General features: G+C 35.0%; 1 pseudogene; it reads left to right on the plus strand.

The window, feature by feature from the left end:
• Positions 1–4,184: 4,184 nt before the first annotated feature.
• On the plus strand, positions 4,185–8,154 carry LOC132039279 (receptor-like protein 9DC3; annotated as a pseudogene).
• Positions 8,155–9,551: the final 1,397 nt, after the last annotated feature.

Below are 9,551 nucleotides of genomic sequence, written 5' to 3' on the forward strand. Positions count from 1 at the left end.
TTTTCATACCATATTCCCTGTGGGATTCGACCCCAACCTAGTTGGGTTACTATATTTGACATCGTCCGCTTTTACACTAATTAAAGGTGTAATTTGAGCGTATCAAATTTTGAAAGCGCCGTTCTTGCCGAGAATACGGTTTTGAAATTACTAAATAGTGTTTGCTTTGATTGAAGTTTTTTGCTTATTCCATCACTGTAGACACGTGATTTTTACCCTACCCGGGGTGTTTCACCTTCTAGTATCTAAATTTTCCTTTAAATATGGTTTGGACATTTTATTTGGTTTTATTTTTTGTTTAGTAGGTCTTATTTAAATATTCAAAAATCACAAAAAATAGAGTCACAGTTTAGGATATATGTTTAGTTTCGTTTTATTTTTATTAGTACAAAAAGAAAAAATGTCCGAAAATGTGTTATCTATTTTTAGTTTAATTTCCAAGTTAAAAGTTTTAATAAATAAATATAGAGTAAGTACATATTTTAATCTTGCTATTTTAATTTAGTCGTAGTATATTTTATATTCTCACTTGTTAATTATATGTCATTTCACCACTCAATTTTAATACTGCATCTACACACGCATATCACATGCACCCTTTTATGTATTTTTTTCTTAAAAATAACAACAAAACAATAAAAAATGCTTTTTTCCATTAAAAAAAAAAAAAAAAAAGCCGAGAAAATCTGCCTTTTTTTCAAGCGCCATTACCCAAAACTTTTTTCATTATCTTGCACAATATATATAAAAATTATGTCCAAACGTAAAGAGATCACACACAAAATCAGCCGCAACTTTCTCTTTCCTCACAGAGAAAACGTCTCTAGTTTTAACACCAAAAAAAAAAAAAAAAAAAAAAAAAAAAAGGGCATCGACCAAGCTTTTTTTTTAAGCCACATGAAAACATCAGCTTCATCTTCCAGTTAATCACTACTCAAAACACCATATAATAATTATAAAAAAAAAAAAAAAAAAAAAAAAAAAAAAAACTCTCCCTTTTAAAATCTACGTCTTGTTTGGGTTCAATTTCGTTTGAGGTCGAGGTCCGGTGAGATCTTCGACGAAGCTCCGGTGAAGGTTTTGGTTCCATTTTAGATTTTCGCTTTCACCCTTAACTTGTAAGTTTCTCTCAGTTTACTCGCCGATTTATTCTTCTTTCATCAATATGAAAGTAATTTCTGCCTTAAAGATCCCTTTTCTGCTTTATTTATGAACTTGTATGGCCATATGATCTTGTTTAGAAATTAAATGATGTGATGATTAGTATTATTTCATGCTATAATATAGTGGTGATCTTATTTCCGTTTAAAATTTGGTAATAACCAGCGGATTCAGCTCTGTTAAGTTGGAAATGAAATTGGTTCAGTAGTGGGTGAGACCCCTACATATCATCTTTCTTTCAAAAACTCAAAGAAGAAAATTTTTGAAGGAAAAGAGTTAATGAAAAATGATTTTGCTTCCATAAATAGGGTAGCGTTATTCATATTCTTTTCTGGGAAGAGACAAGTTTTACTGTGTTCAAGTCTTCATTGATCAAAACATTACACCGTTAGTGAAATTAGAATTCTTTTGAATAGTTACAAAAGTAAAGTAAAAAGGGGTATGGTAAAAATTCTTGAAATGACGATAAGTAGCTGTAAGGTAGAAGAAGTGCTATAAAAGAAAAGAATCGAGCCTTTTTTCTGTTGAGTTCATAAGTGAAATGTAGTAGTAAATTAGAGTGGGATTAATTCTATGTGGGAGAGCATATATATATTCAATTCGTTTGTTGTCAAGTACTGTTTAGCAAAAAAATTATAAGACGTCATTGGTGGGTTTAGTCACTTAAAGGGTGATTGAAAGGATCACTAACATGGGGTCACGTAATGGATTTTTATTTGGTTTCAAATTCTAAAAAGGGACAATTTAAACTTGATTAGGCTATTGTCATGCTAAATTCACATTCTTTCTATAAATGTTTTATCAACAGCTTCTTTTTATGTGTCATGGTTTGCATGCTTTCATTTTTCTTTCTTCGTTTTACTCATATATGGATTTTAATTGATTTATTACTTTGAGTCGGGGTTACAAATGTCGGATCATCCATAAGAATTGTTCGGCCCAGACCAATATGTAGGGCCCGTCTTAATTTAGTATTTAATTGTGAGATGAGAGCGAGACAAATCTCGATCAAAGGAAAGGAAAAGAGTGGAAAAAAAAATTGTATTTCAAATTCAAAACCCGTTGAAAATTAATAATAAGGTCTCGGAAGAGATAAAGAATTGCTTTTAACGAGTGATGTTTGTTTCGATTAAAAACAAATTTTTTTAATAACTCAAGGATTCGGTTACGCGAATAATTAATCTTGTTTCGAGTAAGAATGCGAATTTATTCAAAAGATCCGGAATGTGTTACGCATCCGTTGTCGTTCAAAATAAAAGTCCGAGCAAATCAAGGCTCGGATGCAAATATATCCATAATAAGTATAAGCCGATAAAGCGAATAATTTTTCCCAGGATCAAATAATAAAAGTCTCGGATTTTCATAAGATTACTTGGAGACAAAGACTCTATAAATAAACAATCCTTTCAAAATCGTCACTTAAATGAGCTTTAATAATAAAAACTTGTGCACGTTTCAATCACACCTTGTTTGCTATTTCTTGTAAACCAAGTGAACATGAATCGAATCGAATGACAAAACCAACATCCGGGGTAACCCAGGAATAATCGAGCAAATGAATCGATGATGAGAATATTTTCAACTGATCTTATTTCGGAGGAGGACATTCTTCCGTTGTTCAATAGCCGCAAGCATCAAAATTGACTCCTCTCTATACCAGCTGTTACTTGAGGGCTACTTTCGAACTTGACCCTCACGTCATTTGCACATCCAAAACAACATTTCACAAGATGATTTAATAATTAATCTTGTTTCGAGAAGTTGCCTTGGAATTCTATTAGAATGGGGAGAGATGGTATGCTTTCTCAAGAAATGGCACCCTCATGAATATCAAGATCTATGAATTTAAGCACAAACAATTATATGTAGCTTGGGAGAGATTTAAGGAGTATTTGCAGAAAATTTCAAATCATGGTTTTCCGTTTAATGGGAAGTTCTATCGAGTTTTCACCAATTGCTGCGGTTTGGTTGTTTTATAAATAAGTCTTACCGCATAGTGACCAACAAACTTGACTTCACAATCGGGCTTGGCACTCAAACAATGCTGTTGTCATGATCTAGAATATGGTGAAGGAGAATCAAGATACCTAGCAAACATTGGCCGACTCTATTTCCTTGCTAACCATTTGATGATAAGCAAGAAGGTAAATGTTTGCGGAATAATTCCTTATTGGGGACCTCCGAGGGGGTCAAACTATGTGAATAATTCTCAAGGGGGGTTCTAATGCATGAAAAGGAGACCTCGGCGGGGTCAAGGTGCTTATATAACAACAACAACTCAGCTACAATAATAATTATAGTGGTACGAACCAAGGATAAACAAGTTGAATATTATATACCAAATGCAAGGTAGTTCGAGGGATGAAGCAATTCTTGAGAAGGTTATGGCAAATCAATCTAAGTCTAAATGAGCATTATCTGGGCTAGCAAAGACAGTGGGTTCCCATATAGTAGCTATGAGCTCGAGTCACGATGCGTGATATTTCTGAGAGTGAAAGACCCCTTCATCTGACACTATTCTCAAAGAATGGGGAGGCGGTGTAGACCGGGTGTTTGCTTAAATATGTTGAAAATAAGGTTATTGAGCTCGAGCCGATTGATGAAAATGATCTGCATTCTCAAGCACCAACTATTGTTGATGAGAATCCTACGACAAGAACGCTTTGATATTCCGGAGATTTTGAAGGAGATTGACCGGAATCAAGCAAGTCTGAAAGGGCTCTCCGGTGAAATCTAAACCTCATTTTCCTCAGAGGTTGGTGAAGAAGAAGGAAGATGCTAAGTCCGAAAAATTTCATGATTAGCTGAAGCAATTATCTCTGAATTTTCCCTTCTTGGAATCCCGTGTTTTGCTAAATATTTGAAGGACATTGACTGGTGCAACATGCTAGTGGGTTTGACTCACAGCTTCCATCATTTCAACAACTATTGTTCGGAGAAGAAGGCGATCCCATTCCCATTCCTTGCCCTATGATTTTGACAATAATGGGGCTTTAATTTGATGGTATGCCATTACTACGAGAATGGCCGATAGATCTACCTATGATGTTCTTGTGTGGGTTGGTAAATTCATGTTGCTTGATTCTTGTATGTTTCCTTGCTACGGGTAGAGCTCTGATAGTTTCGGAGAAGAATGAAATCAAGTTCTGAGTAAATGATGAGGAAGTTACTTTTCAAGCAAGCAAGGGATGAAGTTACCAAGTGCTTATGGATTCTTTTGATGTTGTTGATGATCTCACTTGTAATCTTGTCTATCTTGTTGGGTTGGGTTCATATTCTTACCACCCAAAGAAGCGAATCTTGATCAAAAATAGAACAACTCCTCTGACATCATTAAACCACGAAGTTGAGCTTATCGATCATCACACTTGAAGTACGAGTTCTTAGTCCGAACAATACATTGCCGGTGATTGTTTCGGCTCTACGGATCGAGGAGCGGTTGAGCGACTTTTGGAGGTATTGCGTGAATATAGGCGTGCCATTGGTTGGACAATGACATTCGGGGGAATTCCTTAAGTGTTTAACATAAAATCCGTTGGAGGAGGATAGCAAGCGAGTTCCAATTGAATGAGAACATGCAAGAAGTCGTGAATATCCTTTTCTGGTACATGGTCTCTTTTCTTTGTTTTAGTTTTTCACCCTTTTATGTCTATCTTGGGGTACAACAACTCTCCCGAAATGGAAAGCAACTTTCAATAACCAGAATAATTCCTTATTGGCTTTATGGAGACAAAGTTCTAATGCATGCAAAGACTGGTACGGAGTTATATGCTTTAATGGTAGTATAAACAAGTTGAATATTACAAATGCTAGTGTCATTTGTACACTCTATGATTTTCCATTTTCATCTCTCCCTTTTCTTGAATATGTTGATCTTAGCAGGAACAATATCTCTGACACCATCCTACCAAAAATTGGTTATCTCACTAATCTTGTCTATCTTGACTTGCGTATCAATCAAATTTCAGGCACAATCCCGATATTGTGGAATAACAACTTTTTAAGTGGTACCATTCCAAGAGAAATAGGTTACCTAAGGTGTCTTGAGTATGTTGATCTTAGCAGGAACAATATCTGAACAAAAATTGGTAATCTCGCTAGTCTTTTTGGATCAATCAAATTTCAGGCACAATCCCACCACAAATATTCTCACTAGCCAAGCTTCAAACCCTCCGCCTATTTGACAACTATTTAAGTGGTACCATTCCAAGAGAAATAGGTTACCTAAGGTCTCTTACTAAGCTATCTTTGGGTACTAACTTTCCTAGTGGTTCTATTCCTATTTCATTGGGGAACTTGACCAACTTGTCTTTTCTGTTACTTTATGAAAATAAGCTTTCTGGCTCCATTCCTGAAGAAATAGGTTACCTAAGGTCTCTTAGAGAGCTAGATTTGTGGAATAACTCTCTTAATGGTTCTATTCCTGCTTCATTGGGGAATTTGAACAACTTGTCTATTTTGGATCTATATGGAAATCACCTTTCTGGCTCCATTCCTAAAGAAATAGGTTATTTAAGGTCTGTTACTAAGCTATCTTTGGGTGCTAACTTTCTTACTGGTTCTATTCCTGCTTCATTAGGGAATTTGAACAACTTGTCGCTTTTGTATCTTTACAAGAATCAGCTTTTTGGCTCCATTCCTAAAGAATTAGGTTACCTAAGGTCTCTTACTGATCTAGATCTGAGTACTAACTCTCTTAGTGGTTCTATTCCTCCTTCCTTGGGAAATTTGAACAGCTTGTCTTTTTTGTATCTTTTCAATAATCAACTTTCTGGCTCCATTCCTGAAGAAATAGGTAACCTAAGGTCTCTTACTGCGCTAACTTTGGGTATTAACTCTCTTAGTGGCTACATTCTTGCTTCGTTGGGTAATTTGAACAGCTTGTCTATTTTGGATCTTTCTAGCAATGACCTTTCCGGATCCATTTCTGCTTCCTTTGGAAATTTGAGAAATATGCAAGGTCTATCTCTCCATAATAACAGTCTCACCAAGGAAATTCCTTCATCTATGTGCAATTTGACATCACTAGAACAGTTGTATCTCACGAACAACAACTTTAAGGGAAAAACTACACAATGTTTGGGTAATATCAATGGCCTCCAAGTTTTGGCGATGTCAATGAATAATCTCAGTGGAGATATTCCTTCATCTATTTGCAATTTAACATCACTACGGATTTTAGATTTGGGTAGAAACAATCTTAAGGGAGCAGTTCTACAATGCTTTGGCAACACGAATGCTCATCTTGAGGTTTTGGATATACACCACAACAATCTTTCCGGAACTCTTCCAACTCTCAAAAGCATCAACTTCCAAGAGAATGAACTAGAGGGGAAAATCTCTGTATCTTTGGCCAACTGCAAAGAGTTGCAAGTTCTTAATTTAGGAGATAATTACCTCGTTGACACATTCCCGATATGGTTGAAAACTCTTCCAAAGCTGCAAATTTTAAGCTCGAGATCGAATAAATTGCATGGCCCCATTAGAACTTCAGGGAATGAAACTATGTCTTATGAGCTTCGAATCCTTGATCTCTCTTACAATGCCTTCACAGGAAACTTACCAATGAGTTTGTTTCAACATTTGAAAGCCATGGGGAAAATTGATCAAACAATGAAGGCACCAACATATCTTACTATAAATGTTGGAGCAGGACATTATCGCGATCCTTTGACAATTGCAACCAAGGGACTGGAGCTTGAACTTATTGGAATTTTGACTGTTTACACTGCTATTGATCTTTCAAGCAACAGATTTGAAGGACAAATTCCAAGTATTATGGGAGATCTTTTGCGCTTCGGGTGCTGAATTTGTCTCATAATGTATTGCAAGGTCATATACCACCATCACTTGGAAGTTTATTTGTAGTCGAATCATTGGATCTTTCATTTAACCAGCTTTCGGGAGAGATACCACAACAACTAGCTACTCTTACGTCTCTTGCATTCTTAAGTCTCTCTCACAATCATCTCCAAGTATGCATCCCTCAAGGACGTCAATTTGCTACATTTGAGAACAATTCATATGATTGTAATGATGGATTACATGGATTCCCTATTTCAAAAGGTTGTGGAAGTATTTTGATACCAGAGACAAATTATACCGATTATGCGGTAGATAATGAAGAAAGCACTTCTGAATTTCTCAATGAATTTTGGAAAGCTGCTCTTATGGGTTATGGAAGTGGACTATGTATTGGATTATCCATAGTATATTTCATGATTTCGACTGGAAATCTAAAATGGCTTGCAAGAATCATTGAAGAGTTGGAAGACAAAATTATTATGCGACAGAGAAAGAAGCAGCAAAGTCAAAGGCACTACAGAAGAAGAAATAATCGCATCTAGAAGAGTTAAACATTCAGGTATACAATTAAGTTCTTGTTTGATCTTCAGTTTATCACCACTATATGTTCTCAGTTTTCATATTATTTATATCAGCAACTAATCAAATGCTCTACAAACCATATTGTTTCTTTCAATAGAAGCAATTAAAATGGATTAGCTTTTTCAAAATATGTTTTAAGCTAGTAAAAGTTTAAATATAATATGCGACTGAGGAGGAATTATGTAAAAAAAATTCAAATATATTCAAAATTAGTTGGAACTAGTGTTTGTGCAAACCAACACATAATTTAATTTTAGTGTAAAATAAACGTTAGACTTAACTTTCTTTCTGTAAGATAAAAGTCCGACTATAATTTTACGTATTATTTAGTGTAAAATAAAAAGACTTAACTGTCTATGTGTAAAGATAAAAATCAGACTGTAAATAATCAACTTCGAACATGCAGGTGTTTGGAGGAGCATTTGGTGGAATACTCATTGGAGATGCAATAACAGATGTTGCAGCTTATGATGCTAGATTTGAGTTTTAGTTTTATATGTAAGCTTTTTTTACTTCCTTTTATTAACTTGGGAAAATGTAATATCATGAATTTTGATGATATATCAAGTTTATGTAAGATTCAATGAATGTTGTGTGCAATGAATGTTGTGTGTATTGAGTGAAGTGTATGCATTTCTTGGATTCCTAGCTACTTGCTGTAAATATAACTTACAAATTAACACAGTGCTTGATAGACCAATAATACTCACTTCAAAGAATCTAAGAGGGACTTAATTATGAATAAATCTTTGAACAAGCTGAAGAATGCGATATATGTTGTCCCTATTTGAGCTCGAGAAAGAAATGAAGGCAATGTTGGATGTCCTTGGATTTCTCGCTGCTTCTTCAACGTATGCTCAGGTGTTGCAGTAGTTTAAAGAGAGAGCATTGAAAAGTGCTGAATTGGCAAAGGAAGACATTTATCGTGCAATAGAGGAAAGAGCAATAACAAGGAAAAATAACGAGTTTGGTCACAAGTGACTAGACTAGAGTTTTTATGTGAGATCTGGACCATAATTTTCCCTCTCCTGTTAGTGTATCTGATGATCATAGCTTATCTGTGATTAATATTCCAGCGGATGATGATTAATACTGCATTATGCATTATTGATTGAAAAATAAATAGAAAATCCTCACATAGAAGTGCAAAAATATTTTCATCAACATCTGATACTAAAGATGCTATGTATGGGCTGAATTTAGGCACCACCAAAGCCATATTTCTTTCCATAAACTATCATTTGAAGCTTATTATATTGAAGTCGAAGAGCCTGTTGATTGGAAACACGATATATGTAATTGCAAACTTGTTGGTTAACTTAGTTACTTCATTCAGAAGACATGAAAGTACAGGAAAATGCAGTTACCGCACTACTCAGCTTATCAATTAATGACATCAACAAGTGTTTGATTGCAAATGCTGATGCAATCGAAACTTTGATTCATGTCCTCCACACGGGGAGTTCTGAGGCTAAAGAAAACTCTGCCGCTACACTTTTTAGCCTTTCAGTGATCAAGGATGATAAGATGAAGATTGGGAGGTCTGGGGCTATAATATATAAAATTCACTATCATCGTATCATATTATACTAAAAGTCTAAAAGTGAGAAGCTTCTATCTTTAAAGTTAGATTACAATTTTGCCCCTGCTCTAATTAAAATGTAATAAAACATAAAACATCTTATATAGTACCTATTAAATAGTGATATTATATTAAAAGTTGAGTGAATTCTATTCTTAAGAAAAAAACTTTCATTAATAAAATCAAATGCATTGAACCAGATAAATGATGGATGAATTGATTCATCTCCCATTAATTAATAGGCATAACACATAAACAAGCCCTTAAACTTGGCCTCAGCTAGCAAGTATGCCCTTCAACTTTGGGTGTGTACAAGTAGGCACCTCAGCTTGTATAAAGTTGAACACGTAAACACAAATGCTGACATGACATTGACGTGGCCCTCCAAAATTTATGTGCCACGTCAGTGCCATGTCATCAA

Source organism: Lycium ferocissimum, chromosome 12 (assembly GCF_029784015.1).
Source record: "Lycium ferocissimum isolate CSIRO_LF1 chromosome 12, AGI_CSIRO_Lferr_CH_V1, whole genome shotgun sequence".
Taxonomy (NCBI): Eukaryota; Viridiplantae; Streptophyta; class Magnoliopsida; order Solanales; family Solanaceae; genus Lycium; species Lycium ferocissimum.